The 15,130-nt window shown below is 45.7% G+C and overlaps 1 protein-coding gene across 4 annotated transcripts in view; it reads left to right on the forward strand.

The window, feature by feature from the left end:
* The window catches only part of ANKRD11 (ankyrin repeat domain containing 11), a 137,835-nt gene that overhangs the window by 24,850 nt on the left and 97,855 nt on the right, over positions 1-15,130 (forward strand). The window lies entirely within an intron of this gene.

Here is a 15,130-nt window from a genome sequence, read left to right on the forward strand (position 1 = left end):
GTTCCAGCGCCGCTTTGTCCACTGGATTGTGGAGTTTGTTGGGGCTGTTGCGTGCTGGGTATTCAATATCCTCTAGTGTATCATGGGCTTCTTTTTTTCTCTTCACTTCAAAAAAAAAAAAAAGTCTATTAAAAAGTGTCAGTTTCTCAATATAATATCTCCTTGTGATTAGTATAATTGAAACAGATGGCACCTGTGTTTCATTTTGGGCAGAGAAACCTCCCAATATGCTGAGACTGCAGTTTGGTGCAGCATTAGGATTCAGCTTTTCGGTAGCATTATCAGATGTAGGAATGACAGGCTATCCTGGAGTGGAATTTTGGGTGGGAGGAAGAGATTTTTGCTCAGACATTTTGGAGAGGGTGAGATGAGCGGGGCGGTGCTGTCAGCTGCAGGTGTGGCCGGGAGGAGGGAGCTGGTTCGTGCTGGTTTTCTGTGCATTGCTGGCAGTTTGGTGTTTTTTCGAGCTGAATAAAAGCCGTTGTTTGCCGTGCTCAGTGTTGCCGTGTGTGTCGTGGCCATGGCGTGAAGTTCAAGGTCATCTCAGTGTTGCCAGAAATGCCATGGAGAGTCTCCCATGGGGAACCTGCAGCGTTGGGTGCTTGGCTGACCCCTGGGCTCGTGCTGCAGTGGGATCATGTGTTGAAATGGTCGTTGTGATAAAGGCTGTGGGTTACTCTGTGTGGAAATGTAGATCTGCTTTATCAGGTGGCTTTGCAAGCCGGTAGGTTTCTTTTGTCCTGGGTTTTGAGAAAAAAAAACCAAACCCACACAATCTTTGCATTTAGTTTGTCCATAATAATTCCAGTTTAGTTTGTCTGTAATAATTCCAAGGTATTCAGATGGAGACAAGGCATTATTTCAATTTCCCTTGATGAATATTAATAGCAGTAGAGGCCTTTAAAGGTGAAGCAAAGCAGGCGAGGCATCGGTGACTCCCCTGCTGCAGCGGAGCGATGAGAGCGGCTGGAGCGGGAGCCCTTTTGCTGGCTGTGCAGTAACTCCTGCCTTGAGACTGCTCTGCAGTCCCTGCAAAAACCGAGCTGAATCCTGATGTCAATTAGAAAACAGGCTGTTTACCACCTATTGTATTTCACGACTCGGTGCAAAGATTTTCTTTATTCCAAGTTTTGAAGTAAATGGTGTTTTGCATTTTTGAATGCAAGATGTACTTTTAAACCAGGATAGTATAAATTGCAGTACCTTTCACTTAAACTTACTAAACATTCAAACAGATTTGCATAGTAGACTTGCCCACTGGGCAAAATTACTTGCTTCCTGACAGATTATGGAGCTTTATGGCAGACTGCGTCTCTCCAGGGCCTTCTGTCTGCATCACTTGCCTTTTGGCCACTAATATCTTCTAGGATTATTCCTGAGAGCTTATATTATGTACCACATCGCTGTGGCAGCTGCCCTTTTCCAAAGTTTGCCACATATGCTTTTTTTATCTATCTTTTTAGCCCTTTTCTCTCTGGATGTTTTGTACTTTGTGTATATGTTGATTATGGCTCTAGCTGAAACCGTGGATGGAAAAACTTGACAGATGAAGGTTGAGGATGTGTGATGTGACAAAATATTCATGCTGTGTAGAAAGAAATAATTAGTATCAAGTCAGATGTTTCCCTGACTCGTGAAACAAACAAACAAAAAAAAAAAAAAAAAAGGAAAGAAGAGTGATTTTGCTTTGTGGGTCTTGTGCTGGGAAGGGACTCAGGGGTGTGCACTGCGCCATTCCCGTCGCTTGCAGACCTGGTGTGGGTGTTTCTGTTCCTGGGAGGTGGTTTATTCCCATCTCACGTGCCCGTCCCGCTGCTGGTGATGCTGTGCTGCTAGCCTGGTCACCGAGATATTCTGTGTTTAAATAAAATGGAAATATGTAGAGGTTTTAGCGGCTGGTTTGCGGTATGACGCGCTGCCCGGTTGAGCTGGCGCTGCAGTGGGTGCTGGAGGCTGTGCCGGTGCAGGAAGGGTTGGGAAACTCCGAGATTTCTCCATTTTGGTAGATTGCTCCTTCATTGCGAAATACGGGAGTTGTTGCAAACATTGTGACCCTCAGTTCTCTACAACAGACTTGAGGTTTTTATGTTTTGTTGTTTGTTTTTTTTTTTTTTTTTTTTCCTGCAGTTTGTGTAGCAATAACAGCAGAGGTTCCATGCAAATGGGTGGGGGAAAAAGGGAGTCCAGTTGACTATGTAAGATGGCAGCTTCACGTAGCCTGGGTGGCTGCAACACGGCAGCTCTCGCACCATGAGTAGGACAGGTATTTTCTCACTGAATTGTTTTGAAAGGTTTGCCCAAAACCAGCAGGTTTGTTGCTGTAGCTGCTTTTTCCTTGTCGGCAGCGAGAAGCGGCCGCTGCCCTGGGCTCGCTCGGGACTTGCCGGGTTTGCAGCTCCGGACCCAGTGCTGGTGGGATTCGTGGTTCCCAACAGCTTCGTTGGGCAGCACGGGGGTCAAGGCTTTATCCACACAGAGATTACAGCGGCTTTTGATGACGGCTTTGGCACTGGTATGTTACAGAGTTCATCATGCATATGTAGGTGTAAGATTAAAAGAATGAATAAGGTAGTGCTGCTGAACAGAATTGCTTTTCAGAGCCGCAGCCAAGCCGTGTTCTGACCTCCCGAGAAGGAGACAATTGTAAAGCTGAGGCCCGTCGTGGAAAAGCAATTACAGTACATGCTGCCAGGATTGAATTGTCCTCTGAAAGTCAGATGCTGCAATAATGGTCGTGTTGTTTAGGTGGAACGTGATTTTACTTAACTGCTTGTTATTTTTCTATTAATGTTCTTAAATGTGTTCATGAACAGTTTTCAATTTTTACTGCTTTGGGGGAAATAGAGCTTAGTATTCCACAAGGAAGACGCTTCTTTGCATAGAAGTGTTCTTCTGAGCTTCCAGCCTTTTTTTCCACGTTTCAATTCTTATCCCTTCCAAACGAGAGGGGCTGGAGGATCACACACCAGCAGCACCGCGCGTGTTCTTTCTTTAGCAGGTCGGTCACAGCTGAGCTGAGCGGTGAGGCTCTGGGTGCTACAGTAGGAAATGTTGGCTTTGGGGCGAGCATCTGAGGTGTTGTGAGGCAGGGCCTGGAGCTGCATGCAGGTGGATTTAATAGTCGCATGTAGCATTGAAGAGGGAACTGTGTGGCTTGGGTTCAACGGTCCTGCTGTGGGCCTCACCCACCCCTGCAATGCTGGAGCCCTTTCTCACAGAAAAAAACAGGTTTTGGAGGTGCTTTAGAGCAGCTGGGTCGTTTTCCCGGTGTAGGTTTGCCTGGGGTGTTCAGAGGAGGCGATTTGGGTTTGTGCCAGAGGTGGGTTGTGCCTTTGGCTCAGCTCGGCTGCTGTCCTGTGGGAACCTCGGGTGGGTTTCCACGGCCCTCGGGAGCCGGGAGCTTTTCTGTCTGTCCATTTTCTAGATAATCTACATTTAATTTTTAAAGCCACATCTTCACCGCAGGCAGAGGTGGCTTTATTGTGAACCCGGGTGTCTTCATTGCTCAAAGGAACTCACGTTTTTGGACACCAAACGCCTCTGACACCTGCAGAAAAGATCTTTCAAATCCTTCCCTCTACCCCAATGAAAAAGCTGTAATCTCAGTGTAAGCATCTGATTTGAGTGTTTGAATTGCTGCTTTTACAGTTCTCTGTATTTTATCAGAATTTGTTAAATTGCCAATGTTATTCACATGCCACTTTTGGCAGATGCCACCTACGTGCCCTCAATTTGAAGGCACCTTTCAGGAGAAGTGTGGGGAGGGAGGTTCCTTTCTCGCATGTCAAATGTTAGAGAGCAAAGCGCTCGCATTAATTCACTTTCACCAGCCTTTCTGCTGCTAATAAGCCAACTCGGTCCGTGTGCACAATGCAGTGCCCTTAATGAACAGATCTGAGCTAAGCAGGAACTTCTTTGAAAAACGTCTTGCTTGACTTATTCTCTGGGTGTAGCTCAGTTCTGCGTGTTCAGCACGACACCAAAGGAAGTTCTTGGTAAGAGCAGTTCACAACCTCATGGAACACTGGGCCTCCTTCCTCTCGTGTCCTGCTTAGAACTAGACAAAGCCATGGCAATAATTACCAAATAATTTTTGTTTGGTTCATTTTTTTTGACTTGTTTTTGAATAATTTTATTCTCTGAAAGGACTACATTATGACTACAAAAATCCTATTTAAAAAAGTATACTTTTGAATTAAGATTTTTGCAGATTTGTATCACCTAATGTATTCTACACTTAAAAATCACAGCTGAGTTTAGGAATAAGTTCATTAAAACAAGCTTGTTATGTAGATGGTGCACAGGATCATCGTTTCCAGTAACTGGCAGAGTGTTATTAATATTTGATGGGAGAAGGTTCCCGTGAGGCACGTGGCCGGGGTGACACATGGAGGCGATTTCAGGAGGGAGTTGGAGGTTGGTTGGTGCGTAACGACCCGCTCCCGCTGCCGTGGTTGTGCGACCTTCTGTGGGTGACGCGGTGCCCGGCGGGTCCCGTGTGTCCCTTGCGGGAGGGACCGGCCCCGCAGAGGTGAGGGGCAGGCTTTGGGTTTTTACTGATTTCTGGGTGTTTTGTGTTCTTGACAGAGGCTGCAGTCGTGGTCTATGCCGGAGGCCGCGGGCTGACGGGCTTTGGAGGGAAGGGGCGGGATGACACAAGTATGGCTGGAGCGGTTTGTTTTCGGAGATCTCCATCGTGCCGTGATGCGGTGCAGCTGATGCATTTGGCAGCAAGAGGTGTGCAATCTGTTCTACCCGAGGAGCCTGCAGACCAACGGGCTGCGGATAGACCAGGCTCACTGTTGTGCTCCTTGAATGAGTAATAGTGTAGAATGTTCCTATTCCTTTATCTTTTCCTCTTTTAAATAATAGTATAGAGCATTGTGAGCCTGATGATTTTGGCACTCAAATCCCAGAGTTCTTTAAGGGGGAAAAGTAGTTTTTGGTGTTTGGGAGAATGTGTTCCTGTTGTACGGATACCAAGGGAGGCGGATCGGTGACTCGGGCATCTCCGGTGGAACAGTCGGTGTCCGAGAGGTCCCGGTCACCTGCCCGACAGCCCGAGATGGGGATCAGTGCTGGGTGGTGTAAAGCGGCAGGAAAAATTGAGTGTGAGTTACATGGAAACCTTGCATAGAAAATCGTTTGGCTGAACCACCGAAGTGTCTGACTGTGACTGGCAGGTGCTGCTTGTTTCTTTAATATGTACCTGTGAAAGGGGAAAATTGCATTTCCTTACAAAAATAACAAAATTGATGGATAGACTTTATAGGTATTCTTTGGAAGGGGACTTCTGATAAAAACAGGAAATGCTCCTGAGAAGTCAGTCTTGGCTGTCGAGTCTGAAGATGGGGACTCGGCATTATTGTTATTTCTGTTCCCTTGGTTAAATTCTTGGCAGAGCTTTAATTTTAGAAGAGCAAGGCAACAAGGGCTGAGATTTGCAGGCTCAGTCTCATTCATTACTGACTTAATTAGATGCTTGAGAACTGAGGTATTCTGACAAATTTTACGACGCCCCGTGTTATCCCTGTGTTATAGTAGTTTGCTGGACTTCTCCAGCAGAAATTCAGAGAGAACTTCACTGAAATGTCTTTAACAAGTTAATGTTTTAATTAGTATTTTGATTTGGGATTGAGACTGGATGAGGTGGATTGTTTCCCGTTTCTGGGGATGGGCGGGAGCCAGAAGAAGGGATTTCGGGGTGTTTTTCAGGACTCCGGCCCCGCTCCGTGTGTGGGTTTTTGGAAGGGGCTGTGCTGGGTGCAGCAGTGAGGCCGATCTCTGCAGCACTGGGGGAATGGCTGAAACTCCCTGTTTCCCCCAAGAGTGGTCTCAGCTGTAATGCTTTTAACTCTTGAATTTGGAACAGAGTTAGCAGCTCACCTTTGGGGGTGGCAGCTTGTGAAGCTGTCAATACTATTGCCTGTAACCATCTGCTCCTACCACTTAAGTAGCTGCAAAAATCAGTAATTCATTTTTTTTTTTTTAGGAGCTTGGGTGTAAATCTTCTCCCTTGTTATTTTTATGAGCTCCCTCGTTACACAAGATAAGCATCTCCTCAGTGCTGGAAAGGCAAAACAACATCTTTAATCTTTCATCTAAATTTATTTGAAATTTAAATTCAAACGGTTACCAATATCAGAGGTTACTCGGGATCACAGTAGCTGTTTCAGGCACGTGGGTCTCCCCGTCAGAAACGTGTAACTTCACCCGCGGAACCGCTCCTGGGGGAGAAGGACATGGTGTGTGTGCACGAGGGGTTTAGGAAATAGATGTTCTGTTTGGTTTTCGTGGATTTGTTGTGGATTCTTAATCTTTATTTAGTTATTTTTGTCTAGGTGAGTTAATAATCCAGGTGGGCTGGCTTTGGTAGTTCTGATTTGAAGTTGTTGGTAATTAGGGTCACGGAGGGAGAGATGGTTGTGGTGTGGGAGTCACTGGAACACTGAAACAGCATTGATGGTAGGACAGACAGATGGTTATCCAGGGCTGGAGTTTCACTTGTATGTTTAAATTGCAGAATGGAAATGGATTGATGTCTAGTAATGATGTTGGTGTTTTGGGACACGTGATGCTGGTTACTGGGTTGTCTCCAGCATTGTCACGGGGGGGACAGCGGTGACATTTTTTACTACAGAAGGACTTTGCAGCCTGAGGATGGGCACTCTCCAAAGGTTTTGCTCCCTTTCCATCACCAGAGTCCAGGTTTCATAGCATTTATTCTGGTGGTTATCTGATCTACACAACAACTGTAGGATGTTGAGGGAGTTTGTGTGTTGCATGTATCCAGACTCATCCTATGATACAATAATGTAAAAATACAGTATTATTTTGCAATAATATACAAGCTGCAATGACCAGAGCAGCTCTGCCCTTGGGTTGGGTGCATCCCAGGGCCTGTTGTATCCGCATGGGCTTTGCTGGAGATGGAGCAGGACCAGGGTCCTGTGCCCTCGGTGTCACGGCAGGTCCTGTGTGCGATGGGAACAGCCCCGGTACGATGAACAAATGGGGAAGCTCTTGAAGGACTTAGGCCTGGCTGTAATGAATATTTTGGAGGATTTGCAGCATAGGAGGGTCTCTGAGGACTGAGAAGCCCAGAACAGCGCATCTGTTGTTCCTGGCAGCCACAGAGAAGGACCTGGCATTCCACTGCCGGTTCCTTGTGTACCCTTAGAAAATTTTAATACTTGCAGGCGTTGGTGGTTTTTAGGAAAAGTCATTAGCCTAAAAGTTGTTGTGCATCTTACAGGGAGGCTTGGACTCTGCCAGGCAGAGCTCAGGTGTTTCTGAGAGTCCATTATCTGTGACTTTCCTTGGCTTCAGGTGATAACATTTGACATTAATTCAGAATTTCCCTGGCAGTCCTGAACCCCAGTTTGTCCCCAGGCTGGTGGGAGGCAGGACTGGGGGTGTTTGTGCTCCCGGTCACCTCCAGCTTGGCCCAGGCCTGACTCCCAGCCCGGCGTAGCTGAGCTCAAGTGCTCAGCCCAGTGCTAACCACGAACTAACACGGGGAAAAATACCTGGAGGAGCTGGGAGAAGGAGAGGAGCTGGTCAGTGTGGGCATGGGGAGGTGCAGCAGGAGCAGTTCTTTCATTTTGTGCATTTTCATCCTTTTGTAGGACTTTTCAGCTGTTTAAACTAACAGTCTAAGGATGAAAAGGTTAATGTTGAATAGCTCTGATTGCTGTTTGCGGGATCTAGACTTACTGCTGGTGTCATATAAGAAATAGACTTCCTTTTCATGTTACGCAGTCAGAAGAAAATTATTTTTTTGTCTTCAGTAGTTTTTACCTCATTCTTGTAGTCTTGCCAGTATCCTGTGTTTGTTTTTTACAGGAAGCCTTTCAACATTTTCTTAATTGGAATTAAGTGTTGTATTAGAAATACACATTTTTGTGGAAGATAATGTAGGAAAGAAATATTCACAGAAATGTATTTTAAGTTAGTAGAAAAACATTTGCTGGAGAGCTTTGCTTTGGAACTTTAACTTGTGAGAGGTTTAATGAAAGGTTTCTGTGCTCTTGGTTAATAATAAAGGAATAAACCAGCTGTAGTGCTCCTGAATTCTCTTGAGCAACTAAGCTTGGAGACTGATAGTAGGTCTATTTGTTGTCATCTTCTCCTTTCTCCTGCTTATTTTAGTGCTTTAATGTAAGGAGCACCTGAATGTGAATGATGTACTCAAAGGTTTGGTTAAAGATACAGAGACTTTCCTCATTCCCTTGACCTCAATCTTGCTGAAGGTAGGAAAGCTTTTAAAAAAATACACATAGAGCTGCACACATGCAGCCAGTGCTATGTGTACGTGCATATGGATTTTTAAATGTCCCCTCTTTCAAGGTCATATGCAAAGTGCAGGTTAGATTTGCTGTAGAAATCTCTGTTATCGGGGGTTATTCCCGTGGTCTGAGAGGCACCAAGGAGACGTTTTCCTCCATCCAGCCGCCGCAGAGCCTGGACCTGGGGGAGCAGAACGTGGGGTCACACTCTCTTCCCACCGCGGTCCTCACAGCTGCTTCATCTAGTTCTTTTTTATGTCATACTTGCAGAACAGCACCAAGCTTTGAGATGCTCCTGTGTAAGCTTCGGTGGTGATGAGCAAGAGGATTAATTAGATGTTCAAGGCAGACAACTGGAGCGGGAGCTGTGCGCGACAGCCGTGTGCGATGCTGGCACCCTGGCTCGGCGCGGGCCCTTCCCAGCCCCGTGCGCACAAACGCTGCTGGGCACTGGAGCAAAATTTAGTAAGCAAATTATGTGAACAAAAAAGCTCCACTTTGATGGTTTTGCACACGCCGGAATAGTTGTCAGTGAGGCGATTAATGCCGGTTTGATCACCTGGTGGTGTCTTCCTCATACATGAGGCTGAGATGTGGGTTCCTCCAAGATGCTGCTGTAGACTTAGACTTACTGGTTTGTAATGCTAAATTAAGAAAAAAAAAAAATAAAGGATTCAAATCAGATTGCAAGTGTGGGGCTTTTCTGTGTTCTGTCCCATACGATTTGTGTACATTTGAGCAGGTCTTGCTGCTTCCAGAAGCTCCTGTCCCAGGAGGAGGTGGTGGCTGTGTCGGGTGTCACTGAAGTGGGTGCTTTGTTTAGGGAAAATTCAGCTTAAAAAAACACCTCTTCCCCATGCAGAGCTTTCCTTTGCTCACAGAAATAAGTTTCTGTATTCGTATTTAATTTACAGTGCCTCAGAGGAATGAAGACAAAACTAGACTCTATTTTTCTGCTTAGTCCTTGTTAAATTTCTTTGGAACAACTCTTGGATACAAACAAGGAGGACAGAGTGTACTGGGCAAAGCTGTGAGACATTTTTTGTTAAAACCGGAAGTGTTCATGGCTTTAACATTTGAAGGTAAAAACCAGTGAAGTCCATCAGATACCTCAGAATAGTTCCAGTTACCACTTGCACTTTTCCAGTTCCTTTGCCTCTGTGATTTTGTGTAGCTTTACCTCTTGACACAGATTTAGATTTTTTTTTTTTTTTTTCCCCCCCATTATTGAAAACCTTGCATTTCTGATAATGGCAGTAAAGAGCTGTGCTCTGTAGCTTAGGAGAAAGTTGGGTCATAATTCAAGTCGTGGTCCTGGGGAGGCTTCAATGAAACAGCGTTGAGAGGCTGTATTTTGCAGTTTTGCAAAGTTGGATTTTTTTCCTGTTAAAACCTTGGGGATCCCTGGGAAAGGAGGTTGATCCTGTGTTTTTTTTTTTTTCTGCTGGGTGAGTAGGAATTTAAAACTTCACCCCCCTGCTTTGACCTAGTTATGAAACCCTTGCCTGTAAAGCATTAATTTACTTTTCTGTAGAGCCACCTTGAGTTTAGACATTAAAGGATGGTGATAAATCTGATAAGCTTAGAATATTTATTCCAGTGGGCTATAAACTATCTTCATTACTCTGGAATTAATCAATGACTTTGACTTCTTTTTTCCCCTGCTCAGCTTTACTTTCACAAGGTATAATTAAAAAAAAAAAAAAAAAAGGCTATAGTTTTCCTTTTTGTTCGACTCCGCTGTTGTTGAACTATGTGTGGTTTGGACTGGAGCCCTCCAGAATGTTGGCAGAAGTTCTTGTCTGGAAAGAAGTGGTAATTCTTTTGGGGTTGAAAAATGGGGAAGGAAAGATCGGTGTAGCAGAGATGATTTAAAGCAGAATATATGCGTCAATATGCGTCTATCTGAATGAAGGTTTGTGTGATTTTATGCAGGGCACACAGTGATGTTCATTCTGTGTCATGCAGCCCCTTGAGATGTTTGTGCCGCTGCTCTGGGGCTGTGCGGGGACTTCTGCTTGTGACTCAAAAACAAGCAAGCGTATGGAAGTATATACGTGTATATCTAGACAAACTGAAAGGGGAAATGTGTGCTTCTTTCAGCTGAGAGGATTGTCATCTTCCCTTTCCTGCACACAGTAAGAATACTTCTCTAAGAGCAGCAAGATTATTGCGTTGGCAATACTGGAGCTCAGAATAAATTAACAAACTCTTCAGGCTGGGTTTGCCAGCAGGAACGCGGGCAGCAGCTGCCCCAGCTGTTCATCTCAAAAGCATCATCTTCTTGCAGAAATCTCTGTCCAAAGTCAGGATCAAGCTTAGAGTTGTTCTTAGTCTAGCAATGCTAACTCCTACGTAGTTTATTTATATTTATTTAGCTTTGTTATGCCGTGCAGGTGATGCAGATGCTTTGGCTGGAGGGACAGCCGTGTCCCTGTGTCCGTACAGTGTCCGTATGGTGTTAGTGGCCTTGGTACTGGGGTCCAGGGCCTTTCCTGGCTCCACGTGTGAAGCTGGGCTGGGATTTGCAGCAAGGTCTGAGCTGGGATCACTTTCACAATGGTGTGTTGTGAGGACCTGTGCACTTTGAAGAAAGCAGGTATGAAACCTGCGTGAAGCGCGGATGAGCGGCAGATAATCCTGCATCACGCTTAAAATCCAAAAATGGGAAAACTCACTACATGATTTCACTGTAGGGGCATAATGTTGATGACTCCGGTTTAGAGCTGTTTTAACAATCTCTGTGACGAGTTGGAGATGCAGAGGTCATGGTGGGTTTACCTCTAGGAGCCTCCTTTGTACCTTTGTGATGAAGCAACTTAGTATTGAAGTACTTGAAGAAAGAATGTATCTGGAAGTGGCTACTGGTCACTCTGGCAGATACTTAAGACCAAAGCTGCTATTGTTTTTCTCTTAGTTAAATAACAGTCAAACTCATGCTGTGGCTTTTTTCTTTTCAATGGCGGTATAATGTGAGTTTCACACATCCCTGGGCGCAGGGTGTGCTGGGCAGCACACAGATGCGTTGTTGGGGTCCCACATTCCAGGGAGATCAAATGCTCCGTGCACCACATCAGCTGCACATCTGCAACTGCTCAATCCTCCCTGGCCCTTCCGGACCCAGGTGCTGTGCAATTACTGGGTTAAAGGCACCGAGAGCTGCTGCTTCTAGGTCCTTTCTGTTGAATTCTGCCTGCTTTGATTCCCTACAGCTGGTGAAACAGTTAGACTTGGTTCAGGCATGTGTGGAAGAGAGCTCATTTCATGCTTGGAATTGTAATTATGTTCTTTTCTTTCAAGCTGCCAGCAGTAAAAGATGTCTTCCAGTGTGTATTATCTAAATAAGCTGTAGCATTTAAATGTTTTCTTATTTCATTTTAAGAATGTAGCAAAATAAATTGTGCTTACTCTTGTAGTTTTTGTTGCGGAGCAGTCGATTCCCGGTAGCTCTGTCCCGAGCTCTGGGCACGCTCGGTGTGGCTGTGAAGCTGCTTTTTGGAAGCTGCACAAGGAGCTGAGTGAGGGTGACAGAGCTGCCCTGACCTGCCCAGCGTGCTTTGGGTATCTGCTGGTGACAATCCATTCCATCCCCGTCATCTTCTACGCTTACAATAGCAGCTGCTTACTTCTAGTGAATTATCATCTGTTTAATAGAGATGAGCAAGAGACAGACTACAGTGCAGACATTAGTTCTCTCTTTAAAACAGCCTTTTTTTTCCTGAGTTTTGCCCCGTGAGGGGATGTGTGTCTGAGTTTTCTCCCGTGAGAGGATGTGTGTCAGCGTGCCAGTCAGCAGTGATGCTCCACGTTCACTGCTGGAGGCTGCACGTCTGGGAGTTGGGGCATTTCCATGTTGCGCTCTTGGTGCCATCAGCTGGATTGGGGGAGGAAAGAGCCTGACAAGAACACAGCTGGTTTTAACTCACCGTCCTGGGTGTATCTGCAGCTTGGATCTGAGTACCCTTGCAGTTAGCACCTAATGTCTCTCTCTTCTCATCTTCATTTTCCATGTCATGCTAACTGTACAGGTCAGTTCCTTCTCTTGGAGGAGAAATACCCTTCTGTGAGAGCCTGTCTTTCAGTGGCCTGATCTTTGGGAGGAATGTGTCCTCTCATCCCCTGGCTCGTGGATGTGCCGTCTCACCTTGGTTAGGGAATGCACTTATCCACATCTCATCCCAGCACACAGTTCTTCCTCGAACTGACCTGATCTTCTGGAGCGGTCCCTGCACGCGCTGTGACTGGCGAGTTTCTTCGGAGCTGAATTTGTCCCCTGGTCCTGGGCTTTTGGCTCCCTTATAGAGATAAACATGGGTTTTAGATGCCGCTGCTGCAGCTTTTCTCTGATTTTTGGGTGTTTGGAGTCAGCACTCGCTCCGCTTCCCCACGTCTCTGGGGTCTGTCTGCTCATCCCGCGGTCTTGAGCCATTTCGCTGTCTCGGTGATTGACTGGAAGTCACAGTGGATAAATCTTTCATGATTGGAAACCACTTAAGCCACGAGGTGGCTGATGATCACTGGTTATTAGTGGAGAGGTTCTACCAAACAATCAGGGAAAATGGAGTGGCAGAACATATAATTTATGACTTCATCCCAGCACTGTGGGGGCAAGTCCGTGAGAATCGACACAGTGAAAGAATTATATTTGACAGATGTTTTAAAGAATGACTCCAGTTAGTGTCATTTATGGATGGAATGTGTGGACAGATCCCAAGCCCAAGCCCTCTTAGGGGTGGTGCCAAAACCAGATATGAAAGAGGGTGCAAGAAAATGAAGATGGGCTATATGGCCGAGGGCTTGACTTTTCTGATATCGGGCAAAATAATGTTCTAAGGGTTTTTTCAGTAATTTTCCTGTGATAATAAAGTCTACAGATCCTACTTGGTGTTGTTTGAAACTCCTGCCTGAGGGGGATCTGTTGGAGCTTGTAAATGGAGCAGTACCTCTGCATTAAAGGCATTACCAACACATGGAGAAGACCAGTTAGAGAAAGTTCTGGAACATTCTGGAAATTTCTTGCATTTAATGAGTGCTTGCAAAAAATGCCTGTAAAATTATCTCTGGGATATCTTAACTTATGCCTAGCAATTATATATGGCATTGGAGAAATCTGTTGTCCTTTGAAATGTGTATTAAAGATATGCGGGCAAAAGCCTCAGTGCTCCTCTATGCAGTCCGATCTTCCTCCTCGTGCAAGTGACAGATAAGTACCGTTAACTCCAAAGGAGGAAAAACTCTAGAAAAACGTTATTTCTTCAGATGTTTTGTAGTGGTTATGCCTCTGAAAGTATTAATCTCTCTCTTGTCACAATTTGGCACTCGCTCTCATTCCCAGCAGGAGTTTCTCTGCTAATCCCCATCTGGAAGGTTTTGCTGTACCTTACGTTAATTTCTGATCTGCTCCACGACCCAACATGGTGTGAGGGTTTGTGTTCACCTCGAAGGACATCGCAGACCTTCCTATCAGACCCTGGCTTAAAACATCGGGGCAGTTTAAGTACCTGTAAGAGTTCCCACAGCGCTGGCCTGTGCCGCTCGCCTCTGCAGTGACTGTGTCAGTATTATTCCCTTGTGGCCCTGAAGAAATTATTTGAGAAATTTGGTTTCAGATGCGGGGTTACCTTAATGTGAGTAGCTCGCCTTGAAAGTGGCAGATATTGTCCCTTGAGCCTGTGAATGGCAGCTGCCGAGTCAAACATCTGCCCGCTCTGGAGGCGGGTTTGGGTTTGGTGCCTTTGTCCCTGTGTACGTGGAAAGTTGCTGTTGTGTTGGTGAGGATCATCTCAAAGTGTTGTCCCACTTCCTTCTGTGTAAGTGCACAAAAACATTGAGGAAAAAGGGAAGAATCCCAAGTTTAACCTTTTAAAGTGCAGCATTTCTGCTGTTGCTGAACTTTTGGCCCAACACGTGAGTCCATCCTGTGCCTACAAGGATGTGAAGCTGTAGGCCTGGGTGGGGCTCCTTGTACCAGAAATGCACCCCAGTGCGGACAGGCCAGGGGATGAGTCTGCTGGGTTTAATCTCAGGTTTTGTAACTTAAATTCTCATGAGCTGAAGCTTCTGCCAAGTCTCTGCTATAGACCAAAGGTAGGGAGAGAAACCCTTTAGCTAACAGAACATTTATTACCTTTTGGGGTTTAGATTTGTAAAAACAGTTCAAAACGAAGCTTTCAAAGCAGCCATCCTTTTTTAAAACTTTCCAGGCTTAGCCTACAGAGAGACCCAGCCTTGCTTGGTTTGTGTGTGATTTTTCCATCGTGATGCAGTGAAGCTGCTAACGAAGCAGCTCCTGAGGCTCGTGCTCCCTTTGGGATTCATTGTTGGGTCCTGCCGGGCTGGGAGCTCTGCCTTGTGCCCAGAGTACTAAAGCTCAGTCTGGAGTTCAGACCTAGTCTACTGCTTGTCTTAGCAAAAGTAATCCTGCGATTCCCTGCCGTGCCTGGGTGAGGTTCTGCCGGCTTTGGAGAATGTCTGTGGTGTCCAAAGAGCCTGCAGAAGGGAGCTGGCAGTCACACTGTGGAGCGGGAGTGTGTAAACTTAGCCTAAAGATAATTTATGGTTTCTAAAGCTGCTGCTGAGTAAAACTTTCCAAGGCTGGCTTCTGACCTAGCTCTCCTCAGTGCTAAAACTGAGAACAGTCATCTGAAAGTAGCATTTTTAGTTGTGTTGAGGGGAAGGAGGAAATTAGGCTACCTCGCTTCTCAAGCAGCTCATCCGCCGTAGTTCTGTAGCACATGTGAAATTGTTTCTTTCAAACTCAAACCACGGGGTAACTTTTCCGTTACCTGAGCCTATACTGGGCTTGTCAGTTAAGACTGATTTAACCTTGGCTTATCGCTTAG

Source organism: Streptopelia decaocto (assembly GCF_964273445.1).
Source record: "Streptopelia decaocto genome assembly, chromosome: 11".
Classification (NCBI taxonomy): Eukaryota; Metazoa; Chordata; class Aves; order Columbiformes; family Columbidae; genus Streptopelia; species Streptopelia decaocto.